General features: G+C 37.7%; 1 protein-coding gene across 3 annotated transcripts in view; it reads right to left on the bottom strand.

Moving 5' to 3' along the window:
• The window catches only part of LOC150105848 (NADH-cytochrome b5 reductase 3-like), a 147184-nt gene that overhangs the window by 113858 nt on the left and 15173 nt on the right, over nt 1–18153 (bottom strand). For all 3 annotated transcript variants that reach the window (XM_090393620.1, XM_090393621.1, XM_090393623.1), the window contains exon 2: nt 14643–14692. The gene's annotated coding sequence lies outside the window, so the exon portion shown is untranslated. The remainder of the gene's footprint in view (nt 1–14642; nt 14693–18153) is intronic.

The following is an 18153-nucleotide window of genomic DNA, read 5'->3' as shown; positions in this document are numbered from 1 at the left end:
TGCATGGAGGATGGTTGAACAATGTAATGCATTGCCTGATAGAGTGGTGAGAGCGAGAATGGTCAATGCATTTTAGGAGTGGTATAATAGACTTTGTGTTTCCTAGGAGGGACCTCCCTCGATGAGTTTTGATAGACTTGTGTTTCTTAGAAAGGACCTCCCACGATGAGTCTTTTGACTCCATGGAGGCCTGAATAATAATAATAATAAAGACAAAAGTAACACTATATCAATTCAGACATTAAGGAGGGATTTATATAAAAAGAGACTGCAGAATCTATTGCATAAAGCTGCTCTCTATAGGCAAGTGACTTATTGATATTCTTTCTGAAAAGATGGAAGTCTGTTTTATACACTCATGTTCATAGAAACCACATCACCTGCTGTAACCATGTTTTTTGTTTTTTGGTAATTAACATTGAATGCCTATCTGAAAAGAGATAATTGTCACAAATAATGAAGAAGGTAATATAACATTTTTATTTTTGATTAATATTTGGCTCTTAAGGCAACATAATTAGGAAATGACAACAAACCTGAAAAATCTGCAAATATTTCAAACTGGAGTTGACAGTAATATTTTCACTGGAAGAACAAATACTGGTATCAGAATTTAGTTGAACTACACAGTTTTACTAACATTCAAAGCTAAAAAACTCCTCTTGCCTTTATTGACCAAATCAATTTCCTGATGGATGCGACTGTTAACTCATGGTTTCATAATGGCTTCTTGGAGCTCCCAAAGTGTTTTTGCCTTCTTGTGTATTTCAATCTCCATTTGGTACCACAAATTCTCAAGGGGGGGGGTTGAGATCTGGGCTGTTTCTGACCATGGTAGTCACTGAATTGAATGTTCATTGACAAAAATTGGCATTGGCAACAAAAACTAAAGCTTTTTAAGTACTAAATAGTACTAAATTAAATTAGTATGGTATTTAATTTAGTACATTTTAGGGTTATATACAATATAATAGCATTATTTACACTTTTTGTCGTATGACAAGGGGCAGAGTCATTCTGAAAGATGCAATTCATTGTTACAGTAAAGTGGTCTCTGATAGTAGGCAGCAATTGTTCTAAAATTTTCTAGTGCACTTGTGCATTCATTGAACCTTTTGTGAAATGCAAGTGACCAACACCATGCTATGACATGCAGCCCCCCCAGATCATCTCACTGGCTGAGAATTTGACTGTTGACACCAGACAGACAGGGATGAATTTTTCACCTGATCTTCGAACTGTCTATCTGCCATTGGCACCCTGCAGATTAAACTTTTTTCATCAGAAAAAAATTACTCTTTTCCACTGATCAGGGGATCCACATGGCATGCTCTTTACACAAATTTAACTGAGCCCATCTCATTTTTTTTTGGTTAACAAGCACTTCTTTTTAGGATGCAGCTATCAGTCCCTCTCCAATGAGTCTTCTCCTGACAGTTACAGAACTTGCAACAACTCTTGTTTGTTCTTCCCAGTCCTGTTTCTATTCTCCAGATGATGTAAGGCAATTTTTGAGGCAGAATCACTTTAGAACTCGCTTTTAGCATTGCATAGACAGTAGCTTCCATCCTGTCCCCTTCTTTCTTTCAGAAGATCTGGTTTCCTTCACTTTCGACAGCAGTCATACCACAGTAGATTGACTACAGGTGTTAACTGCACATAACTAGCCATAGTGATCTCAGCATGAAAATGCAAAAATTAGTTTTTGCTGTCTATAACATAAAAAATTCTAATGCAATAGGGGCAACTATTACATTATACAGAAACCCGTGGGAATGATAGATCATGAAATACAAAATATGTAATGATAAACCAATGAAAATGACCATTTAACTACTAAAAACTATATTTATGTAGTTTCTCTATGAACATGAGCATAGATGGAGAAAACTTCACATGGGAGGTTGTTCCACAGAATAGTCAGATGGAATAAAAGAGCAGATGCAGATTCAGTGAGTTTACAGATTGTAAAAGATGTTAGGCAACTTCTCATATTTTAAATCATGCAAAGTGAAAATGAAAAGAATGATGGATGAAAGTCCACTGGAGCAGCACTAATAGATGTATATTGGGGAGGAGTGAGAGGATAAAAAATTAGCCTTCTGGATACTCTCCTTTCCACTACCCCATCCGGAATACTCACATCCATTCACTGTGAACTTACTTCCACAGGCCACTATATATAACAAAATTTAGCCATCACTGATCTAAAAAAAAATATACATCTTCAAATCTTTGCTTAATATAGCTGTGCTATCTGCTCCAACTACGAGAATACTCTAACAAGAAATGAGTACACCGAATGCATCATACTACAGAATGGCGTCACCTCAAAGAAGTTCAAATGCATCCTGAACACTAAGAAGTGTATTCCTAAGAACCATGAATCTATACGATAAGTCCTTATCACATACATCATGGGGATCTCATCAGTAATTGCAAACATTTTGATAAGATAAAGTTTGATCCCTACATTCTTCCCAATCCACAAAATCTCCTCCTGGTTACTATCCATGAAAGATAAACAGCCCCCTTCTCTCACCCTCCCTGGTGTTTACCATGCTGAATGTGAATGCCCACATTCACATTGAACCCACACTTGTACTTTGGACAAACAGAATGTTCAGTCGATAAATGGCTACAAGAACAAGTATCTTGATTATTAAATAACTTAATTCACAATGTATACTAGAATATAAATTAAACTATAATATATATTTCTAATATTTCGGCAATGTCACGTTGGGAACTTAAGAAAAAGACGTGCACGCAGGCACTATAAACAGCAAATGAGGATGAAGCGAGGAAGCTACCATTTTTCCTAAAGTCCTGATGGTGCCCCCTAGCAGGCTATATTAGGAATTCTTGGCCATTGTGCTGAAGTCATCCTGATGTACATCTCCCAAATTTGGGGCAGTCTCATGCATCCAAATTTGTTGAGGTTTGGCATTTTTCTTAGGCACGTGGCTGATTCCATGAATAGTCTTTCAAATTTGAACTTGCTGCGGTGTATTATTATTATTATTATTATTGTTCCGGGCAACTCCAAGGAGTCGACAGACTCATCGAGGGAGGCCCTAATGTCAAGAACAACTATTCGACATTGACACAGTATCTATCATACCTTGCCTTGAACTCATTCACGGTCGTTGCACCCACAACAGATACTGGAAGCTTATTCCACTCATTCACCACTCTCCAAGTAAAAAACCTAGCTCTAACACCCTTGTCAACCACGCTCTTGCCCAGCTTCCATGCATGGCCCCTAGTCCTCTCACCACCAGTCATATTTTCATAAATATCTTCTGGATCAATCTTATAGAAATCCTTCAATAATTTGAATGTCTCAATCATATCACCCCCTCCTTCGCCTATCGTCCAATCCAATTATTGTGGCTTTCTTCCACCGTATTCTGTGACATGTATCCAGAGCATGGTCTGCAAGCCCAGAGTGGCTGTGCTAGTGAAACCGGATGTGATCCTTGTGTTCTGAAATTCTGATATTTGCTGTCCTGCATGTTTAGTCAAAGTAGGACAGCTTACAGCTGCAAGGAACCTGGTATACATCAGGTAGGTCTAGGGGAAGTGGTTGGTCTTTAGTGGAGCAGATAAGGGATGCCAATTTTCCATGTGGTCTGAAACAAGAGGTCAAGTTATGTTTTCTTAGGATTTTGGTAATTTTTTCTGAGGTGTTCCGGATGAAGGGAATGGTGATGGATTTACTATGTAATCTTTGTTGTGGTGGTGGTGGGGGGGGGGATTGTGGTTTACTTGTTTTAGTATTTTTGGATTTTTTTTTTTTTTGGGTGGGGGTTAGCCATTGGCTGAGGAAGTGTTAAGGATGTGATTTAGTTCAGTGATTAGGGCTTTGTCATTTGAACAGATTAGTTTAGCCCTGTTGTATAGTGTCTTAATAACTCCATATTATTGTGTGGGGGGGGGGATTGTTGGTGAATGTATCTGCCTGTATGGGTAGATGTTCTATAAACTGAGAAAACCAAGGAGAAGGTTCCATCAGGCTGGCGGGTGACTAGTGTGTGTCTAGGAAAGAGGGGCTGTTGTTTTCCTCTTTTTCCAGGGTGAACTTGATTCCAGGGATGTTGGTTGTTTAAGTGTGTTAAGAAGGAGAGGAGTGTATCAGAGCCATATGGCCAAATAACAAACAGATCATCAACATAGCAAAGCCGTATGGTAGGTTTTTATGGGGCAGAGTTTAAGATTTTCTCTTCAAAAGTCTCCATAAAGAAGTTGGCCAAGGGTGGGGAAAGTGGTGAACCCATGGCTGTCCCCTATATCTGTTTGTAGAATTTTCCCTGCCAAACGAAACAGCCTGAGTTCATTGTGAACTGAAATAGGGCTGAGATATCAGGAGGAAATTTAGCTTGGATTAGCTCTAAGGCAGTGTTTCTCAACGTGGGCAATTAGAAAATGTACATGTACATATTTATATTATACTTTTTCAGAACTTGGCTGACTATTATGCTAGAGGTGGGGACATCAAAATCTTTGAGACGTTGAGGTGAGACATGATCCAAAAAAGGTTGAGAAACACTGCTCTAAGGTTTCCGGGAGTGCAACATTTGTGAATAAGGAGGAGACGTCAAAACTGACCATTATGTCAGTTTCTTGGAGTGTAAGGGTTTCTACACTGGCTTTGAAGTGGGCAGAGTTTTTTATGTGTGATGGTGTGTTGCCAGTATAGTGTGTGAGCCAAGGGCAGGGAAATGTTTAGCTTCGGCTAAATGTTTAGCTAATTTGTACATGGGGGAATCAATGCTATCCACTATGGGACATAATGGCACATTTTGTTTATGTATTTTTGGGAGTCCATATATACATGGGGGGGGGTCTAGAGTTAAATGGTTTTAATTTGTTAATAACTACCACAGGCCAAGAAATGACCTTCTTAAAGCGCCTATGGAGTTTCTAATTTGTGAGTTGGTGGGATTGTATTCAATAGGGGAGGTAAGTAGCCCGATCTAATAATAAAGCGTTAAGCTTACCTGTGTAGTCAGTTTGGTTGAGTACCACGGTGGCATTCCCCTTATCCGCTTTGGTGATTACTATTTCTTTGTTTTTCTTCATTTTCTGTAGAGCCTTATATTCACTATTGGATATGTTGGTTTTTGGTGGTTTTGCACTGGTGAGACACAGGCTACATCCAGTCTAATATTGTTGGCAAATGTGGTTTGGAAGGTGGCGGATCCCACGTTCAATCAGGATCATTATTTCCTCGGCTGGTATTTTTTATTATTATTCAGGCCTCCATGGAGTCAATAGACTCATCGTGGGAGGTCATTCCTAAGAAACACAAAGTCTATCAAGACTCATCGAGGGGGGGGGGGTCCCACCTAAGAAAACACAAAGTCTATCATACCACTCCTTAAACTCATTGACCGTTCTCACTCTCACCACTCAATCAGGCAATGCATTCCATGGTTCAACCATCCTCCATGCAAAGAAACCACTAATCACCCTCTTGCTCACAGTTTCCTTTCGTAACTTCCAGGGATGGCCTCTTGTCATCGCTCCTTCCCACTGTTCAAACCAAGCGAAAGAACTGATACACTCCTCTCCTTCTTAACACACTTAAAGAACCAACACCCCAGAATCACGTTCACCCTGGAAAAAGCAGAAAACAACAGCCTCCCTTTTCCTAGACACACTAGTCACCCACCAGCCTGATGGAAACTTGGTTTTTTTTCAATTTATAGAAAAATCCACCCATACAGGCAGATACATTCACCAACAGTTCTCTCCCCCCCCCCCACCTCACAACAATATGGAGTTATTAAGACACTATACAGCAGGGCTAAACTAATCTGTTCAAATGACAAAGCCCCTAACCACTGAACTAAATTACATCCTTAACACTTTCTTAGCCAATGGCTACTCCTCCCCACGAAAAAAAAAATCCAAAAAATACTAAAACAAGTAAACCACAATCCTCCCCCCCCCCCCCCCCCAACAAAGATTACATACTAAATCCATCACCATTCCCTTCATCTGGGGCACCTCGGAAAAAATTACCAAAATCCTAAAAAAAACATGACTTGACCTCTTGTTACAGACCACATAGAAAATTGGCATCCCCTTATCTGCTCCACTAAATACCAACCACTTCCCCTAGACCTACCTGGTGTATACAAAGTCCCTTGCAGCTGTAAGCTGTCCTACTTTGGCCAAACAGGCAGGACAGCGAATATCAGAATTTCAGAACACAAGGACACTACATCCGGTTTCACCAGTACAGCCACTCTGGGCTTGCAGACCATGCTCTGGATACATCCACAGAATATGGTGGAAGAAAGCCACAATAATATACCACAGCAAGTTCAAATTTGAAAGACTATTCATGGAATCAGCCACAGCCCTAAGAAAAATGCCAAACCTCAACAAATTTGGATGCATGAGACTGCCCCAAATTTGGGAGACGTACATCAGGAGAACTTCAGCCCAATGGCCAAGAATTCCTAATATAGCCCACTAGGGGGCACCATCAGGACTTTAGGAAAAATAGTAGCTTCCTCGCTTCGTCCTCATTTGCTGTTTTTAGTGCCTGCATGCACGTCTTTTTCTTAAGTTCCCATGAAAATGGCAACTTGACATTGCCGAAATATTGGAAACATATATTAAAGTTTAATTTAATTTATATTCTAGTATACGCTGTGAATTCCTTTAGTTATTTAATAATCATGTACAACCAATACATAAGTCTTTCTATGAGAAGAACAGTAACTTATATCAAGAACAATAAAACTGAAAAATCTGGCTTGGTTCAGCAGGAAGTGGACACTGATCACAATATTCTCTGGTCCAATACTCTTTTACACTGGTGCCAGATTATATTTGAATAGTTATTTAAAGAGAGTGCTGAAGCACCTCTACTCCACCCAACTTAAATCAGATGCCTGTTTATCCATTGCCAAGATTTGGGAGTCTCATTCTCACAAATGACAAGCAATAGTATGCTTCCCCCTTTTTTTTTTTTTATATAAAATGCTATGTCATTCAATCATTTTATTTCTGTATATTTTGTATAATGAAGATTTTGTAGCTATGACTTAGCAATGTTATGGATCTATAATTTTTATAGATCCATAACATTGCTAAGTCATAGCTACAAAATTTTGTTTATCTCCCATTTTGAAAATCGGTATTATGATACTTATTACAATAAAAATCTGTAAAACTTATTTAAGAAAAAGAAAGGCAGGTACAATGAAAATATTTCTACATTACAGAGTATAGCTAAGTTTGAAAACCACACACACATTTTAATGTTAATTTTACTCACAAAAAGGTTTAGAAATTTATTGTACATTATCACCATGGCTGAGATAAGGATTAGATACTCCAGAAACCCGGCTCTAGTGACAAAATATTAAACTTTTTCAAGCCAATAAGCAGTGGTGGTACAGATTATCATAATTAAACTCTTTGATATCTACTCTTAAAAGGTTGTACAGAATATTATGATAGTATTACATGAAAAAAAAGTTTACATTATTACTGACTCCCTATCAACAATTTTCCTCCAAATTAATTTGTTACCTGTGGGGACTCCAATGTTATCAAATCTTATATTTCAATCTTCTAAGGCATTTCCTTGCTGTGTCAATCCATCTAGACCTTGGTCTTATTAAGTCTTTTCCCTGCTATCCTGGCAAAAAACACTTGTTTTGCTAATCTTTCTTTACCTATTCTATTTAAATAACCATACCACCTGAGATTAACACTTTATCTCTCTCTCACAACACATGCTCCTGAATACTAACAATATCAAGTTTCTTCCTAATATCCTCATTTCAAATATCATGCTGCAATTGATATCACCCATCTAATCTTTCCCAGACATCTCATATCTGCAGTCTCCAGTCTTGGATCCAGGTGTTTTATTTCTAACCCAGCTCTCAGATCCATAAGTTAATAAGAGAGAGCGAGAGAGAGAAATTAGTCAAAACACTAAATTAACCATACTGAATACTACCTTCTATAAAGTTAATTTAGTGTTTTGACTAATTTCTCTCTTTCTCTCTCTCTTATTCCAAATAAATTTTTTTCACTTGATTTCCTACCATATCAGTTTTGCTAATTCTGTTGTCTATTTCCATATTCAATTTGCCATCTTCACTAAAAACTGTGCCTAAACAGCAGAAATGTTTTGCTTGTTCAAATAGGTTCTCTGTTCAGGATGCAGTTGATGTTTTCAATATTCCTACCTATTTTTGTGATTGCTGATTTTCATACCATTATTACAGCAGTTATTTAATATAATTAGGAAATATTATAGAGTTGTACTGGATTTATTTATAATGATAACATTATCTGCATAAAGTAAATTGCTGAGATAAGCATATCCGATTTGGGTAACAGGTTTATTGCCACTTACCTTCGTAATATGATCCATATATGTGAATAACAATGAAGATAAATCAGGTATGAGACAAGTTGCAGTTCAGCAACTTGTCTCATACCTGAGACAAGTAATCGCTGATTTCCAACTCAAATATAGTAGACTATTTTGTTTGATATAATACCTCATTTACACCATATAATTGAAGAGCATTAAACAGCTTCTCTCTTGGCACTTTGTCACATGCCTTTTCCAGATCTACAATTTAAATACAGATCTCTTATATTCCATCATTTCTCAACTATTTGTTTCCAAGTGAAAATCTGATCCTAGCAACATTTCTTTGGTCAGAACCCATCTTGTTCTTCTCCAAGTTTCCTTTAGCAATTTTTCTTAGCCTTTTCTCAAGTTTATCTATAAGTGAGCAAGAGGTGTTTGGGAAGTTGAGTAAACTAGATGTAAATAAGGCTGTGGGACTTGATAATATATCACTGCGTATTCTGAAGGAATGTGCCAGAGAGTTGACACCTGCCTTGACATATTTTTTTAATACGAGTCTTGCACTTGGTCAAGTTCCTAAAGAGTGGAAGGAGGGCAAGATTGTGCCACTTCATAAAGGAGGTGATCGAACTCAAGCATCAAACTATAGGCCTATCTGTGTGTCAGGTGTTGTGGTTAAGTTGTTGGAGAAGCTTGTGAGAACTAGGATCCAGAGTTGGGTTGACAACAATGGTATAATCTTTGATGGACAGCATGGATTTGTTAAAGGGAGGTCATGTTTTAGTAATCTGCTTACTTATTACAATAAAGTGACTGCTTCCTTGGACAGAGGAGAAGGATACACAGTAATATACTTGGATTTCGCGAAAGCTTTTGATAGAGTACCTCATGATAAGTTGACAATCAAACTAGAGCAGATGGGGTTGGATATTAGATTAGTGCATTGGATTGGAGACTGGCTATCTGATAGGTATCAACAAGTTGTGTATGGGGGTGCAATATCCAGGAAAAGGAAAGTCACTAGTGGAGTGCCTCAGGGGTCTGTTTTAGGGCCATTACTATTTAACTTGTATATTAATGATATTGGCGAAGATTTGGATGGAGATATTCAGTTGTTTGCAGATGATGCAAAGTTGGGATGAACCACAAAGAGTAGTGAAGATGTTGTGGCCTTGCAAGAAGACTTGAATAAATTGAGTGATTGGGCAGGGAAATGTAAGTTCAATGTTCCAAAATGTAAGGTTTTAAAATTTGGAAAACAAAGATGGGATTCAGAATTTATGCTTGGCGAGGATATATTGTTGGAGGTGGAAGAAATAAGAGATCTGGGGGTGATAGTGGATAAGGATCTAAAATTTAGGGGACACATTGCCAAAATTGTGAAGACAACACAAAGACTTCTGGGAATGATGTGGAGGACACTGACGTGTAGAAGTAGGGAGATTCTTGTTCCGTTGTATAAGGCTTTGATTAGGCCGCACATGGACTATTGTGCCCAGATTTGGTCACCTGGTTTTCAGAAGGATGAAGAGATGTTGGAAAGGGTCCAAAGGCAACTGACTAAGGTAGTTTCTGACCTCTGGAATGTTGAGTATGAGGAAAGATTGAAAAGATGTAATTTGCAGAGTCTAGTGGAGAGAAGGAAGAGGGGGAGATATGATAGAGACCTACAAGTTGGTAAGGGGTTGTTATAGGATCAATGGTGGAGAAGTTCTACAGAGAATAGTGGGAGATCAGGGAAGAACCAGAGGTCATCCCTGGAAACTGTATAAAGAGGGTGTGAGTAGGGGAGTGAGAGGCAGGTTTTTTTCGTGCAGAGTTGTGAGTGATTGGAATGCCTTGTCTGAGAGTGTGGTGTCTGCAAGGAGTTTGAATGTATTTAAGACAAGGTATGATGAGATGTGTGTGAGATAAAGGGACCTCCTAGATGAGTCTTTGACTCCATGGGGTCTTGTTTAATAATAATAATAATATAATCTTACCAGAAACACTCAGTAGGGAAATTCCTCCAAAATTGTTACATTCAATTTTATCTCTATTTATAAATGGGTATTATGAAAGAGGTGATACAGATATTTTATTATATTCACATTCCCTGTAAACAGTTGAATAGCTAAACAGAAATTTAGCTACATCATTTTTATACTACACATATGAAACAGTAAAAAAAACTAACAAAAAAAAAAAAAAAAAACTGTTTCTCTACCTAAGCAAAATGATGGGAAGCTTAAAGCAGATATTAACAGGAGAGATTGAAGAGGTGGTTATGAATGAGGAAGTGAGTGGTATGAGTATAGAAAATGAGAGAATGGGTGTGCAAGAGGAGCAGGAAAACGGGGAGGCTCAGGGTGGACAGGGGTACACAGCATGAGAAAGGTGGATGCTCCAAGAGGAGGTGAGAGCATGTGTAGGCAGGAAATGAATGGGATGACCAGGGATCAAGAGGAAACAGTTGGAATTGAAAAGGATTCTAAAATGAAGACACAGAAAGGGAAATGGCCCCAGTCAAGCAGAGATCACATCGAGTGGGCGGTATCAGTGGAAATAGCTGTAGATCCAGAAATGAGCTGTTGTGTTTGTATACAAATGCTAGAAGTATAAGAAACAAGGCAGATGAAATGGTTGCATTAATTGCATCTGTTCACCCAAAGATTGTCGGAGACATGGTTGGAAGAGGACGACACCCTGACAGGAATAGAGATGGAAGGGTATGATGTGTTTCATGAGGGTAGAAGGGGTAAAAAGGGAGGGGCGAGTGGCACTATTTCCCTCTATTGCAAGAGGGAAATAGTGCCAGTAGTTTTGAGGCAGTATGGTGTGAGATAGAGGTCAATGGAATCAAATACTTGGTGGGATGTTGTTATAGACCAGGTAATGTGGATGGTGGTGGTGATAGTGAAATGTATAGTCAAATTAGCCAAGTAAATAAGAAAAGGGTGATCATTATGGGTGATTTTAATTATGACAATATAGACTGGAATGATGAGATAGCAATTGGAAGTAAAAAAAAAAAAAAATGAGTTTCTTGAGTTTTTGAGTGTTAACTACCTCAGACAGTATGTAATAGAGGGTAATACGTGAGGATTCAGGGTCTTGGATTTCGTCATCTCATCAGAGGATGTAATTATAAATGAGGTGTAAAATCATTCACCAATTGGTGAGAGTGACCATGAGGTGATTACCTGGGTGATTGCCAGCAGTGTGAGGACCTCTGTGAGAAAAGACTATATGTGGAACTACGAGGGGCAGGGGGGATGATTATGAAGAGCTCAGGAGACAGCTTGCAGGTGTAACATGGAATGAAGATTAGCTAGAAAAGAGATCAATGCAGCTTGGGGGATTTTCAAAAACTATCTATTAGATGCAATGTCTAAATGTATTCCAAGGGTGAGAAGGTTAAATAAGTTAGGTGTGAGATGGATGAATAAAGAGATTAAGCATGCGATACAGAGAAAAAGGGCATTGTGGAGGCAGCATAAGAAAAGTGGAAGTAACCAATTTCATGAGGTCTACAAAGACCAGGCAAGGAGGGTGACTTGGTTGGTGAGAGTAGCTAAAGAGAGGTATGAACAGCAGTTAGCTAATGAAGCCAAAAAGAATCCTAAAGAGTTGTTTCGATATGTATCCAGCAAAAGAAAGGATGATTATGAAAGGATGACATTGATTGGAAGAAATGGTATAAAGACAGCTGTTGCAGAATGTGTGGTGGAGATACTTAATGAGTGGTTCATAAAGGTCTTTCAATCTTGTGAACGTGACTACATGGAGAGAGAGAGATTGAGAGCAGTAGATGATGGGGATGAGAGACTGACTGTAAGTGAGCAAGAGGTGTATGGGGGAGTTGAGTAAACTAGATGTTAATAAGGCTGTGGGACTTGATAATATATCACCATGTATTCTGAAGGAATGTGCCAGGGAGTTGACACCTACCTAGACATATTTTTTTAATATGAGTCTTGCACTTGATTGAGTTCCTAAGGAGCGGAAGGAGGGCAAGATTGTCCCATTTCATAAAGGAGGTGATCGAACTCAAGCATCAAATTATAGGCCTATCTGTGTGTCAGTTGTTGTGGTTAAGTTTTTGGAGAAGCTTGTGAGAACTAGGATCCAGAGTTGGGTTAACAACAATGGTATTATCTTTGATGGGCAGCATGGATTTGCTAAAGGGAGGTCATGTTTTAGTAATCCACTTACTTATTACAATAAAGTGACTGCTTCCTTGGACAGAGGAGAAGGATACACAGTAATAGACTTGGATTTTGCAAAGGCTTTTGATAGAGTACTCATGATAAAGTGATAGTCAAACTAGAGCATATGGGTTTTGGATATTAGATTAGTGCATTGGATTGGAGACTTGCTATCTGATAGGTATCAACAAGTTGTGTATGGGGTGCGATATATAGGAAAAGGAAAGTCACCAGTGGAGTGCCTCAGGGGTCTGTTTTAGGGCCATTACTGTTTAATTTGTATATTAATGATATAGGTGAAGATTTGGATGGAGATATTCAGTTGTTTGCAGATGATGCAAAGCTGGGACAAACCATGAAGAGTAGTGAAGATGTTGTGACCTTGCAAGAAGACTTGAATAAATTGAGTGATTGGGCAGGGAAATGTAAGTTCAATGTTCCAAAATGTAAGGTTTTAAAATTTGGAAAACAAAGATGGGATTCAGAATTTATGCTTGGCGAGGATATATTGTTGGAGGTGGAAGAAATAAGAGATCTGGGGGGTGATAGTGGATAAGGATCTGAAATTTAGGGGACACATAGCTAAAATTGTGAAGACAACACAAAGGCTTCTGGGAATGATGTGGAGGACACTGACGTGTAGAAGTATGGAGATTCTTGTTCCTTTGTATAAGGCTTTGATTAATCCACACATGGATTATTGTGCCCAGATTTGGTCACCTGGTTTTCAGAAGGATGAAGAAATGTTGGAAAGGGTCCAAAGGCAACTGACTAAGGTAGTTTCTGACCTCTGGAATGTCGAGTATGAAGAAAGATTGAGAAGATGTAATTTGCAGTCTGGTGGACAGGAGGAAGAGGGGAGATATGATAGCGACCTATAAGTTGATAAAGGGTTGTTATAGGATCAATGATAAGTTAACTGTTTACTGAGATGATATGATTATTACTGTTGATGGATAGCAGAAGATATACCATGATTCCTCTAAGATGTCCAAACCTAATTTTATCCCAAAAGTGAAACAAACAAGTCTCTTTGTACTGTTTTATACAAAAAAAGGTTTGACAAATGATCATCTGTCAAACAGATGAACTTAGGATTTTCATCCTGTTCTTTGGAGAGGGGAAAAGTACAGTATTCTGGAAGATTTGGGGGTGGGGGGGGGAATTCCATGCCAACTGCTTATTTCTCTGCTAAGTCATAGTAGTAGTAGCTCAAATGTAATAAGTTGCTCTTACTCCCACACCTCTCTGAACTATGTATATCTAAACTGTCATATGGATAAACTTTCAAATAACTATCCTGTGAATGGATTAGTACATCAAATGAATTCTGGTTCAGCACGATGTAAGTTATCCAAACCCTACAATTATCTGACCAGCAATATTCAATTACTATTTGTTAAGACAGTAATCATTTACAGTTTAAAAAAACGGAAATGATAAAAAAATGATAAATGACTTCAAATAATTGCCACAATTAATTCACATTAATTAAGTCAATATATGAAGTCATTATTCACTATATGCAAGTAACCTGGTCATGACAGATGCTTCATGCACAAACTGTATATGCTTACACCTGGATAAAGGATTAAACAAGAATATAATTTTTTTGGCATCTTTAATGTAACTAAGTGAAAAACTTGCAACAAAAGCCTTCCATTATATCTCCTAGATGGCTGGCTGAGTGGATGGCACACTTACTATCCAACCAACAGGTTGAGGGGTCAATTCTCACTATGGGCATAGATGCTTGCAAATGGCTCGAGGTAGCAGATGAGTGTCACTGTCCACATGAAACTACCACCCTGCTTACTGGAGGTTTGAGTGGTGTGACAAAAAAAATTCCATGTTTGGTTTCCAGAGAGAAGGGTTCCTGAATGATCTGACCTTTAGCCAATTCAGAGTATTAGTATTAATGTACTACAGGTTTACCAATATTCAGGGGTGGAATTCACATATAAAAAAAATTCCTTCACAATGGCTACAGCAATGGAAACTGCTTATGACAAAGTATACCAAATGGCTTTAAAGTTGAAATAAAATATCCAAAATACATCTATAGTATTATAATATATAAGAAAAAAAATAATGTATACCTTGGAAATGAATGGAATCCATTGGTGAATACTGATACACCTCTAGTCACCTACAGTGGTAAAAGAGAGTAAGTGGGCATATAAGTATAGATTGCAGTTCACCATTAATTAATTCAGTTTTTTTTTTTCAATAATTGCATAGGATTTTAAGTTCACAAAAAGGTTTGAATGCAGGCAACATGTTAGAGGATCAAAATGTAACAACACAACAAAACATTAAAACAAATATCTGAAAAAAAAAAAGTCTCATAAAACCATTAAAATATATATCTATTTTATAAGTGGATATCAGATCCAGCATTGTTTCAAAGCTGAATGTAGAAACTATGAAAGTTTCGTAAAAATAAGTTGACCAGAGAGCTTACGGGAATACACTAGTGGCATTCATGAGCTGCCTTAGCGAGAACTACTTAGAAAACAGATGCTGCCCAAGCATCTGTATATTTGCTTTCTATTAGTTTTTGATAAGGTTTTGCTGGCCTGACAGTTGTTTCGAACTGGTTGGTTCTCCTCAGAGACCAGGCAGAAACCTTAGGAGAGCAAAAACTCTCATTCACTACTAAGGAACTTGAAATGTTGGAGAGGTGCATTTTTGTAAGTGAACTCTCAGTCAGTGTGTAAAAGTATTTACTAAAATAAAGAGCCAAAAGGCTTCAGTTTGATGATGCAAAATTATATAAGTAAAGTGGATATTAGATCCACTTTATAAAACTTTCATAGTTTCTACATTCAGCTTTGAAATAATGCTGGATCTAATATCCACTTTACTTATATAATTTTGCACTACTGAACTGAAGCCTTTTAGCTCTTTATTTTAGGAAATGCATCTATTTTTATTTATTTACTTATTTTTTAATTATTATTTTTATTTATAAATATACAAATACATAATCTACACTGACAAGTGATGGAAAATAGAATTCCTGCTATGGAGGTCTGAAGTGGCTCATGCCATAGTTGGTCTCCAGGACAGGGGGGATCCCAATTTAGATGCATTGTGATACCTTTAACAGGTATGAATACTGTGGAGACCACAAACCTAAGCTAATTCTGCAGGACAGCCACCAGATGGAACCAAATCTGATGGTAATATATCAGGACACACTTCATGATCAGGTGGTGGATAATCCTGCTACCATACTTTTCCTGAAGGGGAGATTGGCATGGTATATAAGGAAGAGAGCATCAAACAAAAGTATTTTCTTACTTTCATTGCCTTTCAGCTATTCAATAAAAAGGCACTATTAAAAGAACACAAATACAAATATAAACCATATACAGTGCCACTTAGATATCCAGAACCAACTTTCTATTTTATGACAATCTTAAACCAACCTCAATACATTAAATTAAATTAGCCGGCCTGGTTGGCCGAGTGGTTAGCATATCCGCTCTCCAGTCAAAAGGCTGTGGGTCTGAATGCCGCCGTAGGCATGGATGTTTGTGATTGTCTGTGAAAATACTAGTGTTGGTGATCGGCGGTAGATGGTGTTGGTGTAGATGAAGGTAGTTGCGATTAGTGGAGTGGTAGAGACGGAGAGTTATAGAGTAGGTGCCCTCTCTCGATGAGTTCTTGGACTCCCTGGAGGTGTTACGCGATAATAATAATAATAATAATAATTAGACAAATTATATTTTTATAAGGAGACTAATAGCTTCCCATTAACATCCTTTTGGACATATATAATGCTAGCATTATGGGAAGCCCTACTACCCAGACCGGTTTTGAGCTTTACTGAGGTCCCATTAGTGGGAACCAAAGTTGAGGTAATGCAGAAATCATACATTTCCCATATACAAAAAGTGAAAAGGTGTTAATTCGTTAAAATACCCTGGATCATAGGCAGATAGGCAATTGTTGAAAGTTAAATTAGATAAGAAATTATAATCTTGTTTAATCCTTTAAGTGTTAACAAAGTTTATGCATGAAGTATCTTCACGAATAGGCTACTTGCATAAGGAGGTTAATTATTTCCATTAATTACCTTAGCATCTCATAATGTAAATCATATATCCTTTTGGATAAGTATAATGCTAGACATTATAGGAAGGGCCACTACCTCAGATTGGTTTTGACCTTTATTGAGGTAAGAGTAGTGGCCATTTCCATAATGCCTAGCATTATATGCATCAGAAAGGATGTATGCTTTGCATTATGGGATACTAAAGCAATTATTTAGTTATTTAATGAACAACAAGAGAATTTCTATAGTGAGATGCACTGTATGAAGATGAAACTTTATAAATACTTTAGAAGAGGGGAGGCAATCTTTAGTAGGGTGGATAATTTTAGGTAAGATGGATCTTTAGGAAATGCATCTATACTAATAAGTAGGATGCCGGCCTGACTGACCAAGTGATTAGCATATCTGCTCTCCACCAAAACTGTTGTGGGGTCGAATCCTGCCATGAGCATGGATGTTTGTGATTGTCTGTGAAAACACTAGTGGTGGTGGTGGGCAGTAGATGGTGTTAGTGTAGTTGCAGTTTGTTGTAGTTGGTGGATTGAGGGGGTGGAGACAGAGCTGTACAGAGTAGGTGCCCTGCTTCGATGAGTCCTTTGGGCTCCCTAGAGGTGCACGTAATAGTAATACTAAAACAATAAGTCTTAGCAAAGTGTGTACAATATAGAGTAAAAAAACAATCTTTCTTTTACTCTGTATCGCATGATATATGATGCGACATTCTGAAAGTACATTTTTCAGCAGAGTGAAAGATATACATGCAGATGTATATCTTTCAATTGACATATCTTTCGATTGACAAAAAAATATAATTTTTTTGTCAATCATTGCAAGATGCAAAATTCATTTCACACAAGTACTATCTGTAGATAGTCATCAAATTCCTGATATGTACCCCTCATGGGATACAGGATTCCTGTACAGGATAATTATGATAGTACTAGATGAAATAAAGTTACACCAATACTACCTTCCTATCTACAATTTTCCTCCAAATTAATCTGTTATCTGTCAACATTCCAATATTATCAGATATATTTCCATCTTTTAAGGCATTGTTTATTGTATCAATCCATCTACATCTTGGTCTTCCTTTGGGTCTTTTCCCTGCCAACTTGGCAAAGAACATTTGTTTTGCTAATCTTTCCTCTCCCATTCTGTTTAAGTGACCATACCACCAGAGATTACCTCTAGTGACCCATTCTTGAATGCTAACAATGGCAAGTTCTTTCTTAATATCCTAATTTTTAATGTGATACTGCCATTGACCATCTGTTCACTCCACTAATCTTTCTCAGAACTCTCATATCAGAGGTCTCCGATCTTTGATCAAGTGTTTTATTTCTAACTGAGCTCTCAAATCCATAAGTTAAAATTTGTCCGAACACCATCTTGAATACAGCTAATTTGGTGTTTTGATTAATTTCTTTCTTATTTCATATAAATTTATTCAACTGATTTCCTACCATATCAGCCAGGGGCAAATATTCTGGGTGTGCTTGGTGTATGGTGCATATCCACGAAATAGCAATATCATCAAGATTATA

The sequence above is a fragment of the Typopeltis vanoorti genome, chromosome 6, assembly GCF_054136105.1.
Source record: "Typopeltis vanoorti isolate ZY-2024b chromosome 6, IOZ_Tvanoo_1.0, whole genome shotgun sequence".
In the NCBI taxonomy this organism is placed as follows: Eukaryota; Metazoa; Arthropoda; class Arachnida; order Uropygi; family Thelyphonidae; genus Typopeltis; species Typopeltis vanoorti.
This window is presented reverse-complemented; position numbering and strand designations above follow the sequence as displayed.